Source organism: Panthera uncia, chromosome X, assembly GCF_023721935.1.
Source record: "Panthera uncia isolate 11264 chromosome X, Puncia_PCG_1.0, whole genome shotgun sequence".
NCBI lineage: Eukaryota > Metazoa > Chordata > Mammalia > Carnivora > Felidae > Panthera > Panthera uncia.
The window spans coordinates 111611059-111628268 of record NC_064817.1 but is presented as its reverse complement, the minus strand read 5'-3'; the positions used below and the strand labels follow the sequence as shown (position 1 = coordinate 111628268).

General features: G+C 37.3%; 1 protein-coding gene across 1 annotated transcript in view; it reads right to left on the bottom strand.

The window, feature by feature from the left end:
- Positions 1 to 17210, bottom strand: part of LDOC1 (LDOC1 regulator of NFKB signaling) — a 62196-nt gene that overhangs the window by 43796 nt on the left and 1190 nt on the right. Inside the window, exon 2 of the mRNA XM_049644391.1 lies at positions 12574 to 12655. The gene's annotated coding sequence lies outside the window, so the exon portion shown is untranslated. The remainder of the gene's footprint in view (positions 1 to 12573; positions 12656 to 17210) is intronic.

Sequence of the window (17210 nt, the reverse complement as noted above, 5' to 3'; positions counted from 1 at the left end):
AATTTAGAAATTACTATCAATGATGCTTAAGTTTTCCATGGGTACTTCTGACAAAAGAAATTTTAAAAATAACCAAAAAGCATTAAATATGCAATGCTTAACAGACAAGAACACATAAATAAAATATTCTCTCAAATTCTATTGTTCCATTCACATGTATGAGGGTAGATGCCATCCCAGAGGCAATTATACCAAGCTCACTGCAGAATGGAATGTTGCATCCAGAATTCCTTTTACTGCACCTTTCGAAATTTTAGACCTAAAGGTGTATAGGCTAAGCATACTTATGAAAACTACTTCATTCCATGGTTGATTCATCACTCAAGGGAAGAGGGAAGTACACAAAAAAGAAAAGGACATTCAAATTGGAAGGTATGAAAGAAGAAAAGTAACCTCAAAACAGGTAACTACTGTATGCATACAGACATGTCTCTTGTATTGACATTTTTAAAAACGCATTATGCTTCCTTCTCCAAAAGTGTCCTTTAAGCCTAAAATTTAAATCAGTAGCATTTCCCAATTTCCCTAGGGTGGTAACATGAGTCCAGTGTTCTCAGTGGTGATGCCTTGATTTTTTTTTAATAGTAAAACCTTGGTTTGCGAGCATAATTCGTTCCGGAAACACGCTTGTCATCGAAAGCGCTCGTATATCAAAGCAAATTTCAAGAACCACTGGCTCAGTTGTGATCATGTGGCACTCGGCGTCACGTACTACTCGTATTGCAAGACATCACTCGTTTATCAAGTTAAAATTTATTAGAAATGTTTGCTCGTCTTGCGGAACACTCGTAGAGCAAGTTACTTGCAATCCAAGGTTTTATTGCACTTGCATCGCCGGCAGAGCGTAGGACAGTTTAATGTTATGATTGACAATCAAGTGATAGGGAAAGCAGAAGCTGGATACGTCATTGATAAACCACACAAAGATTTCCACTCCCAGCTCTCCTTGCTTACTACTTTTCATTGGCAAATTAAACAAGGAAATGATCATGACATACTAAGTGCCGAAACACTTTACCAAAAGAGCACCATGCCAACCTGCTTTCGCAGAAAGGCTTACTTCCTTCTAGGGCATGCTCCTGCCAGTCTCCTTCCTTTTGTATTTACTAAGGTAATGCTGCCTGAATTTTCTGATTTCCCCAGACCTGAGTATCTCATGTTTAAAATCATTCATTCACTCATTCATTCATTTATATAACAGATATATACTAGTGCCTACTAGATGACCTAGGTACTAGGGCTATAGTGGAGAATGAGACAAGCAAGGACACTGACCTCAAGGAAGAAGTATAGCATACTGAGAGTTTATAACAGGGTAAACTGGAGTCATTTGAGAAGCGGGTGGCACTGGCCAGGTAAGGCCAATCTGGGAAAATTATATTTGAAGTAAGATCAGAAGAATGTTGGAGTCAGCCAGGGAAAGAGAGGTGGGGAAAATTGTTCCAGGTGGGAAAACAGCAGGTGGACGTTCTTGTGGAAGGCAAAACCGTGGCAGTCCTGAAACTTCAAACAGCTGGTGTAGCTGGAGCTCTGAGTGAAGAAGAGAAAGGGAAAGATGAATTCCAAGAGAAGTAGGAAGAGGGGGCACCTCGTGCGTGGCCCTGGCAAAAAGTCTACATTTGACAAAGCACTCCAGGTACTCCTAGAATTTGGTGGAATAAAGACAATCATGTTAACTAACTTGCTAGAACTCTTTGTACAAATCAGTGTCAGGATAAACATCCATCAAAATGAACATGCTTCATATCCGCAAAATGTGTACATTTTTACATTGATATACTATTGAGTTTATTGAATGCAATATATTTTCTCCCATTATTTTTCATTTATATTTTCCCATTCCTCATTACCTTAAATACAAGTAGTCAAATTTAAGATATATGAGATTATGCACTATGCTTGTTTCTGAAACTTCAGTATATTGTAGAAAGCATCTGTCATCACATTAAATCTGTCCTCACAGATATTTGGAATTTTTGTTTGCTTTGGTTTTTATTTTTAAGAGGCCTGTCTTCAAAATGGCTGGTAACATAGAGCCGATCTTGTCTCTTGATTAAGCAGACGAGTAAACTGAGGACATACTATGAAATAAAAGTATGTTCTCTAAATAATAACAACTCTGTATGCCAAAAGCCTATTTGGATTTTATGAATCGATGGTTTAAGGCAATCTTCTCCCACGATATCCTTAAAGGATGTGTGTGTGTGAGAGACAGACAGAGGTACAAACAGACGTACACATACTGCTGTCTTCCATCGCCAAGGATACTACTTGTAGCGAGAACTGCTAGTGTCATACTACAACAAAAATAGAATCAAGACCAAGGATGTTTTTCTTTACTAAATGCACACGTAAACTGACCTATGGGTTAAAATGTTTGGCCAACTACTGCCATAAAGACAGTGAATTACATTTCATGGAACCAGCATGGAATGAACAGAGTATAGGGGTTTAAGTTCTTCTATAGCTACTCACTCAGTGTGTGCCTTGCACAAACTACTTAATCTTTCGGAGCCTCAGTTTTCTTATCCATAAAATGCGTATAATGCATTCATAAAATCGAAGTGCAGATCAAACTATATAATATAAAGGTATTTATTAAACATTTTCTTAAGCTATTCACTATTATCAAAAATTAACTACAATTAATAATTATTAAAATGCTAGTAAACTATTTATTAAACAAAGTATTTTGTAATGTCACTTTTTTTTTCCACTGGAGAATTCTGATGTACTAATCTTGCAATGATTATTTTGCTCATATAGATTTAAAATGAACCTGAATATGACAATCTCGCTGATACTTAAATTGTCCCAGAGCATAGTAAAAAGAAAACTTTCATTTTTTTGGATGAATGAAGCACAGTATTAATATAGAAACCTGGTAAAAACACAAACAGGAGAACTACAGACCAGTCTTCTGAATATTGATGGAAAACTTAGAATTATATGTGCAAAAAGATTCCAATTACACATCAAAAATAAAAAGATAAAAATATATGATGACCAAATCAGGGGTGCCTTGGTGGCTCAGTTGGTTAAGTGTCCAACTTCAGCTCGTGAAGGTCATGATTTCACAGTTTGTGGGTTTGAGCCCTGTGTTGGGCTCTCTGCTGTCAGCGTGGAGCCTGCTTTTGATCCTCTTTCTCACTCTCTGTCTGCCCCTTCCCTGCTTTATTTCTCTCTCTCTCTCTCTCTCTTTCTCTCTCTCTCAAAAATAAATAAACATCAGGGGTGCCTGGATGGCTCATTCAGTTAAACATCGGACTTTGGCTCTGGTCATGATCTCATGGTTCAGGAGATTGAACCCCGCATCGGGCTCTGTGCTGACAGCTCGGAGTCTGGAGCTGCTTCTGATTCTGTCTCTTCCTCTCTCTTTGCCCCTCCTCCTCTTGTACTCTGTCTCTCTCTCAAGATAAATAAACATTAAAAAGAAAGTTAAAAAGATATTATGACCAAATGGGATTTATTCCAGAAATGCAGGGATGGTTTAATATTAGAAAATTCCTTATCCACCATTTTAATAAATCTAAGGAAAAAAAACTATAAAGTTTTCTTCATAGATGCTGAAAACAGGCTATACAAAATTTAGCACTGTGACGTAACATGACCTCTCTGTCTCTCTCTCTCTCCCTCTCTCTCTCTCTCACACACACACACACACACACGCACACACACTCACACACATACACACACTACACAAATGTATACCTATGTGTTTATAAATATGAAGGTAGGGAAGCAGGAGCTCTGTCATTAAGGAGTACAAAAAGGGAAGAATTCCCTCTACCTCCATTACAATTTCATGACAAAAGAAAAAAAACTGTAGGCATGAGAATTGGAAAAAAAAAAAAGCTTTGCATATAATAGTCTATCTGGAGAAACAAAACAAAAAAACACAAAAGCTAAATTAAAGTTTTTGGCATGACATAAAATTAGCACAAAGAAATAGCATACATATAGAGAAAATTAGCACAAAGAAATAATAGCATACATATATAGAGAGAGAGAGGGAGAGAGAGAGAGAAATCAGTTAGAAACTACTTAGGAAATGCAGTATTCAAAACCTATATAGGAAAATATTAAAACATCCCTGAAAGGCCTGAAATGAAATCTGAACAATTGGAAATGCAGCTCTTACACTTGGATAGGATAACTCAACTTTGTAAAGACGTCGCCCCAGTTTAACATATTAATTCACTGCTATCTCATCAAATATAATGAGTTATTTATGAAACTAGACATGTGGATTCTGAAATTCACATGGAAAAATTAACATGTAAGAACCCTGAGAAAAAAGAGCACTATAAGGAGAGCTATGGCTACCACATGTTAAAACATACCCTGAAGTTTCTATGATGAAGATTGTGTGTAATGGCAGATAAACAGGCCTACAGGCTCATTTTACTAAACAGAAAGTTCACACATAGACACAAAGACACATGGAAATACAGTATATATAACTATATCACATAACAGAAAAATAAATGTTTTACCAAATGGCATGGGACACCTGCATAGCCACTTGGGGAAAACATTAAATTGGATACATCACACACTAGAATAAACACCAAACAGAACAGCAATGTAAATGTTAAAAAATTGAAACCACATAAATATTAAAAGAAAACACTGGGGGGAATTTCTATACAACCTGGACGTGAGGTAGGTCTTCTAACTATAACTCAAAGTCTAGAAGCAATAAAAGAATGATGAATTTATCTACATAAGAATGAAAAACGTCAGCACTGCAAAAAATAAATACATAAAAATGGTAAAAGAGAAATGAAAAACTAGAAGAAAATCCATGCAAGTTATATCATAAACAAAGGGCTACTTCCCAAGGATATAAAGAGGTTTTCAATGATGAGAAAAATAAGAAAAATAGTCAAAAGACATGAACAGATAAGTCATAGAAAAAGAAATAAAAATAACCCTTATCATAGGAAATATACTTTGCTCACAATAAGAGAAGTGCAAGTTAAAATTAAACTGAGGTACCATTTTAAAAAACCTATCAGATAATAAGAATTCAAAAGAGCTTTTATCCTGGTAATGCTACAGGATAACAGGCAGTCTCAGCCATTTCTGACAGGTATGTAAAAGGGCAAAACCATGGTGAGAGGGAATTTAGAAATATCTGACACAATACACATGCACTCACCTTTTGATCTAGCAAGCCTTTTCCCAGGAATTTACTTTAAAGATATACCTCCACAAATATAAAAATAAAATATGCACAGTCTTTAATGGCGAAAGCTATTTTTTCATAACAAAATATTTCCTGTACATAGGACCATACATAAAAGAATGATGAATAAGTAGGGCAAATCCACAAAGTTAATTATGCTGCTGCACCAAAATGAGGATGGTTATCTATGAATTGAGAGTTACTTCCGGATTTACAATTAAGTGAAAAAACCAAGCGCAAACGAATGTGTGTAGAAAACTCCCCAACTGATTCTATGAGGCCAATATTATGCTTATACCCAAACTATACAAAGACATCACAAAAAATTACATGACATTATTCCTTATGAATACGAACAAAAATTATCAAATTATTAGCAAACCAAATCTAGCAACATATAAAAAGGTTGTATTACATGAATAACTGTGATTTATTCCAGGAAGCCAAGGTTGATTCAACATATAAAAATCAGTCAGTGTAATACCCCCATATTAGCAGAATAAAAAACAGAAAAGACACAATCATCTCGATACATACAGAAAGAGCATGTAACAAAATCCAACATCTTTACATGATAAAAACACTCAAAAAACTTGGAGTGGAAAGGGATTTCCTCAACTTGCTAAAGGACATCTATGAAACACCCACAGCTAATCTTAGATTTAATGATGGAAGACCAAAAACTTTCTAAGATCAAGAGTAAGACAAGGATATCTGTTCATGTCACCTCTATTCAACATAGTACTAGCGGTTATAGCCAGAGAAATTAGGCAAAAAAAAAAAAAAAAGAAAGAAAGAAAGAAAGAAAGAAAGAAAGAAAAGAAAAGAATGAAAAGGCATCCACATTGGAAAAGAAGTAAAACTATCTCTATATACAAGATACGACATATCTCTATATCTCTATATACAAGGTATCTCTATATACAAGATACAACATAATCTTGTATATAGAGAATCCTATGTAATCTGCAAAATGAACTATTAAAGCTAATACACAAGTTCAGTAAAGTCGCAGGATACAAGACCAGTAAACAAAAATCAGGTGTATTTCTATACACTAACAACAATATGAAAGTGAAATTTAATTTTTTAATTTTTTAAATATAATTTATTGTCTATTTTTTTTGAGAGAGAAAGAGAGCGCATAAGCAAGGAACAGGGGCAGAGGGAGGGAAGGAGGGAGGAAGGGAGGTGGAGAGGGACAGGGAGAGAGAGAGAGAGAGAGAGAGAGAGAGAGAGAGAGAGAGAGAGAGAATCTTCAGCAGGCTCCATGCTCAGCACAGGGCCTGACACAGAGCTTGATCCTATAATCCTGGGATCGTGGTCTAAGCTGAAATCAAGAGTCAGATGCTCAACCAATTGAGCCACCCAGGCATCCTTGAAAATGAAATTTTAAAAACTCAATTTAGAATAATAGCAAGGAGAATAAGAAACTAAGGGATAAATTGAACAAAATAAGTGGAAGACATACAATAAAAACAGGAAAACATCACTGAAAGAAAATAAAGAAGACCTAAGTAAATTGAAACATAATGTTTATTGATTGGAAGACTTAATGTTGCTAAAATGGCAATATTCCCCAAATCGTTCTAGATTCAATAGAGTCTCTATCAAATCCCAGTTGTCTTTTTGGAAGACACTGGCAATCTGAGCCTAAGATTCATATTAAAATGCAAGGAATCCAGAATAGCCATAAAAATCTTGGAAGAAAAAAAAGTTGGAACACTCATGCTCCCAAATTTCAAAACTTACTACAAAATTACTGGCATAAAGATAGACACACACAGCTCAATAAAGTAGAACAGAGATTCCAGAAATAAACCCACACATCTATGGTCAACTGATTTTCAGTAAGAATGCCCAGATAATTCAAAGAGTGAAATAACAGTCTTTCCAACAAATGGTGCTAGGACAACTGGATATCCACATGCAAAATGATAAATATATGCTACTACCTCACACTATGTATAAAACTTTGACTCAAAATGGGTCAAAGACCGAAATGAAAGAGCTAAACCTTAAAACTCAGAGAATTATGAACACATAGATGTAAAACATTAAAAGTATGAAAATGTAGGTGTTATTCTTGTGACCCTGGGTTAGGAAATGGTTTCTTAAATATGACAGCAAAAGCAGAAACAACCAAAAAGAAAATAGATAAATCGGACTTCATCAAAATTAAATATTTTTGTGCTCCAAAGGACACTATCAAAAAAGTGAAAACATAACCTGTGGAATAGGAGAAAGTATTTGTAAATCATATATATGATAATAATTAGGATGAGTACGCAGAATATATAAGTATTTCTAACAACTCAACAATAAAAAAGCAACCCAATTAAAAAATGGGAATTTCTGTAAAAAAGATATACAAATGGTCAATAAGCAGAAGACAAAATACTCGCCATTATTACTCATTAGGGAAACACAAATCAAAATCACAGAGACCTACCACTTCATGCCAACTAGGATGACTACAGTGGGAAACAGACAATAATAGGTGCTCCTAGAAATGTGGAGAAATTGTAAAACCCATATAATGCTGGTGGGATTATAAAATGGTATAGCCACTTTGGAGAAACAATCTGTCAGTTCCTCAAAATGCTAAACATAGAATTCCATGTGACCTAGCAATCCCACTCCTAGATATAATCCAAGAGAATTGAAAACAGGTGTTGAAACAAAGCCTGTACATGAATATTTATAGCAGCAGCATTTATAATAGCTAAAATTGGAGATAGCCTAAATGTCCATTAATTGATGAATGGAGAAACAAAATTTGGTACATTCTACAGTGGAATATTATTCAGCCACAAAAAGGAACGAAGTGCCGATATATGCTACAACATGGATGAACCTTGAAGGTATTATACTAAGTGTAAGAAGTCAATCACAAAAGGGTATGTATTGTATATCATTCCGTTTGTATGAAATGTCCTCAATAGGCAATCCATAGAGACAGAAATTAGTGGTTTCCAGGATAGGGGGGAGGGGAGGGAGATGCGGTAATGGGGAGTAAGTACTAATGGGTACAGAATATCTTCTTGAGGTGATGAAAATGTTCTGGAATTAGACAGTGGCATGGTCGCACAACTTTGTGAATAGTGTACAGATACTGAATCGCCCAAATGAAAGGGTGAGTTTTACATGGTATGTTAATTGCAACTCAACAAAAAGGTAATTTTAAAAGAGCAACCCAGATATAAATGTTTTGTTAAGGAATTCCAAAATTTTCTGAATATGGGGATCACTGAAGGATTTTTGAATAAAAAAAAAAGTGGTAAGTGAGATTTAGGTTTCAAAAACACAAACACTAACAGCAATGAGAACAGGTTAGAAGGAAGAGAGCCTGTAAGAAGGGTCATCTAGGAGTCCGTTGAAATAAACATGGCAGGCAAGCAGGGCCTGAACTAAGGCAACAGTAGCTGAAAGAAAAACAATAATCTGGAGAGGTAGTAGAGGAATGTATCTTTTTCCAACTGTACTGACCTGAGTTACCACTAAGGTAAATGTTTCAGGACAGCCTGTTTTCACTGATAAAACACAGTTTTCTTATCAACTGTCCAGCAGAATTAAAGTAACATAACAGAATTTATAAATCCAATGATCTATATTTTACAACAGGATGTGAATGAGTTTACGGTTCTTACAGTATAAATTACTGTTTCCAAAGGAGCATGATTTTACAATAGTATCAACAGTTGTTTTTCATTTTCACCGTAACTTTTCCAGAATAAATGCTACTTCTATTTGTTTTAAATTATGTTAGTACTCATTGTAATAGAGCTGAGCAATATAGAATGAAAGAGCAAAAAGATTCCTTAAAACTTGGCATTGAGCTTTCTGTTCTTTTCACCTTCTATATGTGTCTGTATACACACACACACACACACACACACACATTCATATACACATAGGTTTTAAAATATTTGTAAATGGCATCATACTCTACATGTATCTGTGAATTACTTTTACGCTTAATAAATCCTGTCAGAACTTCCCCTCCTAAATATAAAGAAAATATTAGTTTTAACCTTGCATTGTAGCTCATATAGGGATATAATTTATTGTAATTTATCTAAGTCTATCTCCTTTGATAAACAGTTTGACATTGTTGCTCTTGTTGTTGCTGTTGCTATTAAAAACTAAAGGAGTAATCCCAGAATCTTTTTCTTTTTTTTATTTTTCTAATGGTTATTTTACTTTTTTTACATTTATTTTTTAAATATAATTTATTGTCAAATTGGCTAACATACAGCATATAAAGTCTGCTCTTGGTTTTTCGGGTAGATTCCCATGGTTCATCGCTTACATACAACACCCTGTGCTCATCCCAACAAGTGCCCTCCTCAATGCCCATCACCCATATTTCCCTTCTCCCCCACCCCCCATCAACCCTCAGTTTGTTCTCTGTATTTAAGAGTCTCTTACAGTTTATTTATTTTTGGCAAAGAGAGAGAGAGTGTGTGAGCCGAGGAGAGGCAGAGAGAGGGAGGCACAGACTATGAAGCAGGCTACAGGCTCTGACCTATCAGCACAGAGCCTGATGTGGGGCTCAAACCCACGATCTGCGAAATCATGATCTCAGCTGAGCCGAAGTCAGATGCTTAACGACTGAGCCACCCAGGCAGCCCTCTCAGCGTCTTTTTCAAATCTCATACTAGTTCCTGCAAGTACCCCAGTGTTTGTATAAAATGGGGATGGGATCACAGAAGTTCAGAGTTGGAGGGGACAGGGGGAGTTGTTCATTCTAAGAGCTATTTTTTTTTAACGAAAGAAGAACCTGTAAAGGCACCCGATAATGAAAATACTTCAAATTACAAACAAGGAAGCAAAGATCTATGAGACATGAGCAACCCGAACGAGGCACTACTTTCAGAGGCAGCATGAAATTTATCAAAAGAGCACTGGACTTGGGGTGGGAATTCCTGGCCCAGATTCTGACATTTTCTAACATGGACAAGTCCTTGAGCATCTCTATCCCCAACTGTAAAAGGTAAATAAAAATCCTTGTCCACTGAGTTGGTGTGAATCTCAAAGAAGAAAATGAATACAAAAGTGACTTTTAAAGTGTTAAATGATGTTCACATGTTAAGTAATATTTTAATGTGTTGAATACCTTTTATCCCGACACTCCAAATCCAGGATCAGTATCTTTCTACCAGAACATGCAAGTCGATAACAGTCAATCTTACATTCCTATTTTACTACATAGTATCTAATGAAGAAAAGGAGAATGAAGTTAACATTCACTGACTACAAGATAAGCTACTAGGCAGCTTTTTCTTATATTAGTCCAGAGATGTATTTATTCCCATGATATAGGTATAGAAGTGTTGTGTTGTGTTGTGTTGTGTTGTGTTTTGCTTTGCTTTGTTTTAGTAGGCTCCACATCCAATGTGGAGCCCAATGCAAGGCTTGAACTCACGTCCCTGAAATCAAGACCTAAACTTAGATCAAGAGTCAGATGCTTAACCAACTGAGCAACCCACGCACCCTCGTACAGAAGTTTAGAGTCAAGTAAGTTGTCTGGGGTTGGCAAAGCAAATCGGTAGCAAAGCCACAACAGGGATCTAAGTCTTCTGATCACCAACACATTCTCATTGAACTCAAACTTTAAGAGCAATCCATTCTCACCTCACAATAAACCCATCCTTCTATATATACTTGTCCACTTCTTCAAAGGTCCATTTTCTGATACTAACTTCTACGTCCCCAACTTTTATTCCAATGAATAACAGATTTGTTTCCCTTTTCTATATACATATTGATCAGATTTCTACACAAGCAGCCTCTCTGCTCCACAGGTGTCTAAAACCCTTTCGTTTTTCTTCTTGCTACAAAAGGGGAAAAACAGTTGTTTCCAAAACTGATAGTACAATTGACTTCATTTTTGAAACACACATGTGTGCGCACACACACCTACACACACACACACACACACACACACACACACCCCTGTAGTGAGAAAATATTCTAAGTCATTAATATTTTCATTTCCTTTCAGGTTCTCCCACCCCTAGAGTGGAGTCTTTTTCAATCCCTCTCAAAAGTTAGCTTGACACTTTGTGGGAACGCAGACTACCTCAGGTGACCGAGACATCAGAACTACTGAGCAGTGGGGTGAGAACAGAAAGTACAGAATGTTGACTCTGAAAATGATGTCAGAAATCATCTAGGTACATTCAGGTACAATGAAAACAAGAGAGCGCCACTGAAATGACCCGTGAAATGTTAAAGCAAAGGTGTAGGGGGTCAGATTTGTCTCATCTCCAGAAAATGGGAAGTACGCAAGGTACGAGCCACCAATGTTGAATTATTTGTGCCAGAGAAAATGATTTTGGGACTGGACTGAAAATGACAAAAGAAGGCTGACTATGGTTACTGGGGAAGAGCAGCATTACTACAGAGTAGACAGGATCCTGAAGCATCCTTGGAACCCTGCCACCGGGGTGGGGGGGGGGGGGTGGCGAATAACACTTCCTAGAAAAATATTGCCAGAAACAGATGTGACTTCATATCACTGACATGAAGCATCATACTATCTCATATCCCCCTCAACTTTAAAAATAAAAAGCAATCATTGCTAAGCAACAAGAGAAGAAATCAGAGATATGACATTCAGGAATATGCAGGAGTCAGTAGAAGCTAACACATGAGCTGCTAGTACCCAGCAGAGACATAGAAGAAAAACAAAACTATCACAGAAATGAAGCCACTGTAAAAACGTACAAAACAGGATTGAGAAAAGTAAGAGCAGAATGAAATAAAAATGAAGAAAACATTTCTGAGAAAATTTAAAATATTAAGGGCAGGTACAAGGGGGGGGGTCAACATAAATATCAGTCTATATTATATGTATTCAAAGAAATAATTAAGATAGCTTTGCATAAACATATCAGGCCTTGAACATACATATTAAATGGTCAAACCAGGTTCCACAAAATATAACAAATAATAAATAACACTCAGATATACCATGTTCCAATGTAAAGAAAAAATATCTGATAACTCAATAAAAATATCAAATCACTTATGAGTGAAAAATATTAGGGTGATCTCAGACTTCTACAAAATTACATTCAATGATAAATGTTGACAAATTAGTGAAAGAAAACTGTTTGCCTTCAAACACTCAGGGAGTATAGTTCTGGGAGGTTTTCAGGGGGTTTTTTGTTTGTTTTGTTTTGAAAAAGAAACAACTACAAAGTGGGGGGGGGGGGAACCTGGCTAACCAAAAGGAGTTGTGAAAATTGAACAAGATAATAATTATTTCTTTCATTTATCAGATATATTAAGATTATAACACATGTAGGGATCATGGTCACAGAAAAATATGTAAATATTTCAAACATGGACGACATAAAAACAATGTAACTTACAAAGTTGATAGGGAAATAGAATTAGTGCATATGTTCAGTTCCTCATCTTTCATGGCTCAGAGTCAAAACAGATCATTCGTATCTGAAAAATAATAGAGGTATATACACTATTTAAAGGTATAAACACTAAGAGAAAGAATGTAAGCATATAAACTGGGAAGCACAGAAATGGGAGGACAGAGTGGAATAAACGGAAACATTTTAAACATTTTCACAATGACCTGAAATATCATAAAGAAAATAAAAAGGCAAGTGACAAACTGGGCGTAAGTATTTACAACATATATCACAGATCCCTCATAAATAAGGAGCTTCCAAAAAATTGAGAAACATCCAAAACCCAAGAGAAAATTGAGCAAGGATATGAAAAAAATAAAGCAAATCCAGAATATAAGAAATTCCATAGGACAAATGACCCAGTTTCCTCAACAAATAAATTACAGGAAATAAAAAGGGCAGAGAGAAACGTACCAATTAAAAGGTTAAGAGATATATAAACCAAAGGCAACATGCTGACATTTTTCGAAAATGGATTCAAGCAAGTAATTTAAAAGACCTTTTTGTTTATAATTTAGAAGATATTTGATTATGGATTATTAAATGTTACTGAGTCGTTGTTAATTTTAGTACATGTGATCATAGTATTATGGACTGTTTTTAGAAACCTTATCTGTCAGAGAAGTATGCTGAAGTATTGATGTATCTGGGATTTGATTTAAAATATTCCACTAAAACCATAAGAAAAGGGATAAAGGAAGCAAAAATATTGGTAGGTTTTGAATCTGGAGATGGGTTTAGGGTACTCATGATACTACTCTCTCTACTTGTGTGTATGTTAAAAATTCAACATACATTTGAATGCACATTTCTAAAAGTCCCATATGGCAATGCAATTATCTGTGCCTAGGGAACAGATAAATCAGAAATATCACAATTATCTCAATTTCCACTGAAATATAATTGCCTTTGCTTTCCTTTACTGGTATTATTTTTTTTTTAACTAAAGATTTAAAATGAGGCACAAAAACAGTCACGTGACAGTTTTTATCTTGCGCTGACGGGTTGACTCTGAATTGGCTGTTCGATTCAATTAAACTAACTATATAAAGAGTTTGGCTAAAATATAAGACTTGCAGTACTGCAATTTTGCTGATGAAATACTTCCATCATTTAGAGAGGGGAAGGGAGGAAGTATGTAAATGTTGTGAATAGTATCATGGGAAAAATAAATTTGTGATTGATCACACCTCAGATACCAGCCCAAGGGGAGAAAGGGAAGTACACACGTCTGGCTATTCTGAAATCCCCTTCGTGGTACCTCAGCCCCCCACCCCCTGCCGCTCCATGAACAAATCTCACCATGCTATTCATGATGGCTTCAAGCAAGCTATTGCCCATCCCAGGGTAATTGCATTGTTTTTTTGTTTGTTGTTTTTTGTTTGTAAGTCTCTGGAAACCAGAACATCTGAAGATTTAAAAAAATTCCTAAGAGGCATTTCAGACAGGAGAAAGAAAAATGCAAAGAGAATGATCAGAGCTTCATTAAGGGAAGTAGGGTGGTTACCAGCACTATCAAAGGACAGCAACCAATTCATTGTATCTACCTTTAAAACTAAATGATCATCAGACTGTAAGGAATATACTTGAACAACTCAGTAATGCAAACCACCAGACACGTTAAACACAACTTTAACAAAATTCGTATTTCAAAGCAAATAAGAAATATGCTTTATACAATTATCTCACCCTAATCACCCATCAAGGAAAACATTTTCAGGACCTTGAATTCATGCTCCTTTATTAGCTTTAATTGCTTTAAGGACCTAGAATTTTTTCTTTGGAATTCATTTGTTAAAAAACAAGTGTTCCACTAATTTCAAGATGTCTCCTTCTCTTCTGCCTACTTCCAAATTGCTGAGGTTTTTACTACGTTGCAATAGCAGAAAATAACCAAATACAATGTGCATAATGTATCTCTAGCTTCATATACCATCCTGCAAAACACAGCAACACAAAATTATGAGAAAGCAGTGTTTACCTATTCAAATGATTAAAGAAATCTAAAATACAACGGTAGATTTTTCATGATTAAATGATTATGACCTTTAATATGATTAATTTCATTTCCTTGATCGCATAATGTCAGTGACCATTTTAAGGCCAGCATGACCAAGATGAGAATTCAGGAGTCTTGAGTTCCTATCTGCTATTTCAGCATTTCTACCTACTTTTAACAATTTACATCCAAGTGGTGCTTTTATCTTTAGACCTGTTTATTTATTTCCCCATTCTCTTCTGCTCTGCTTTATGCCACTGTCACGAACTTCATCCTAGGTGGTAGAGTCCTTGCAAACAACTGTGCTTTTCTTGCAGAATCTGCCTCCCAAGGTAGCCGGATTCTCACACTTCTCTACAACTCACAGAACAACCTGCTGTTCCATCATACAGGAAGGATATCACCCCCCATACACACCCATACACTCAGAGCAAGCTCATGTGCATACCCGCATACAGACACACACATACACACACGCGCGCACGCCCAGGACATGTGCATTTCAGATCTCAGAAATTCCTTGGCCTAGCTTCCCTGGCTGCTACTCAGAGAGCCGTTCCTTCCCCACAGAGCATCTGCTCACTTGGTTTGCTGCTAGGGAATAGATCTCATCTACTCATGTCTTCAACTTCCACACCAAAAAGTTTGCTCCCGGATCTAATCACTGTCCAGATTCTTTCTGGACCTTATCTGTAGCTAGATATCATCCCAGTTCTGGCCCAAGGCACCATAGAAACAATAACCTGGAATCCTAACAGGGCAACAAGCACCTTTCATTCACCACTGTAGCATTAACTCCTCTCAGTATATCTGGACCACTGATAATTACGAATGACTGATTTGTGGTCTTCCTGGGTCCTTTTCCTAGCTTTCAGCTCTTGCCCACCACTTTCTCACATCTACTCCCAGTTTGGGCTTCAACCTCCTTTGCTAAGCCATATCCATGCATTCTTACCCTCCAGAAACAACATTCCTGGGCCAGAGAAATCACTCCTGCCCTCAACTTTACCTGTTTACCAAGTAAACTGACTGGCCACCTCTTAGTCCCACAGAGTAAATGAGGTCTCAACCATTCTCTCATTTCTACTCTCCCTGAGCCTGTTCTGTACCTGTTCACCCCTGACGTTTTCCTACTAAAGCCAAACTCACAGCAAAACACCTGCTCCGAAAGTTCGACTTTCGATCCCGGGTCTGGGAGTTAACAGCCCATGTTTAGTGAGTGCTCACCATGTGGCAGGGACAGGTGTAAATACCTCATGGGTGTGATCTCAACAAATCCATACATGTGTGGAGACCAGTATGATGACCAGTATCTCATTTAACCCACACTGTGCGGTTTAGCAGTACCAATAAAAACATAACCAGCCTCAAAAGGTCTTACGCAATAGGGAAGTTTATTATGTAAATTAGAGATCTTAAGGTAGGGCTGGCTCCAGCCATGGTACAATGAGTACATTTGGGCAGATACAGAGGATTCTGAACCCCTCACATCCTCTTCAATGTTCCTGGTTGGCAGAGGTAACCCCCAAAAACCGCACAACCAAACCTAACATTTCGATGAGTTTAATGAGCACCCGCCCCACTCCCTCAATGCCCCTGAGCCCTCCAGGTCCACAAAGAGGTCCCAGCATAGCCCAGAGAGCAGTATGAGGTCTCGTTCAGGAGACAGCCAGGCATCTTGCCAGTTTCTATAGGTAGGAATCTGGGACACATGTATGGGTGGGGATTCTAAGAGGGTTCACCTGGGGTGATGAAATGTTCCGATCATGCTCTATTTACTATGCGTACCCTCACCTAGGATTTAGGATTTAATGTTAGCTCAAGCACTTGAAAGGGGGCTTTAGAACAATGTGCTACCTTGTTAATCATAGTCTGAACTCAGTAACACCCCACAGGCAATAAGGATTAAAGGGCAGAATTTCCCTGGTGGTGTTGAGAGAACTTAAAGGCTCTGGAAGATAGTAACATTGTATGTCTGGATTTATGCCTATTGTCCCATTCTAATTATTAATAGTGCCCCCTTTCACTCTCAAACGTGTTCCAATTGGGGACAGTGTCATGCCACCCTGGAGGCCCCAGAGGACACTCACTCCCTTTGCCAGGGCTTTAAGAAATGCCTTGGCGAGGAGAGTACCAGAATCCCTATATAAAACCCTGTGGGCACTGTCCTCTGTAGCCTGGAGATGACAGTGGTGAATACTGGGATTGAACTAGGTTTCCTGATCTCGGTGGTAGTAATGGGAGTCAGAGTGAGACTGGGAGAGGCCAATGATAGCACTTAACCATTAAAAGACACTCCTTTCTTTTTTCGTAGTGCTTGATATTTATTGAAAAGAACGTAAACGCTTTTTCCAGGTGGTATCGAGGAGCTGGGCTGAGTGCCTGTTTTTCTTTGTTTGTTTTGTTTTTGGCATTTTTGTCCAAATGCACACATCTGTGGGACTGCTGCAGTTTTGAAAGAAAAAGGACAGCTGTGCAAAACTGGTGCATAGGAGAAAAGAAATGTCAACAATTTGGCTGCCAGGCACGTTAGGCTCCTGCAGCAATCTGGTGGGGCGGGGGGGGGGGGGGGGGGGGGGGG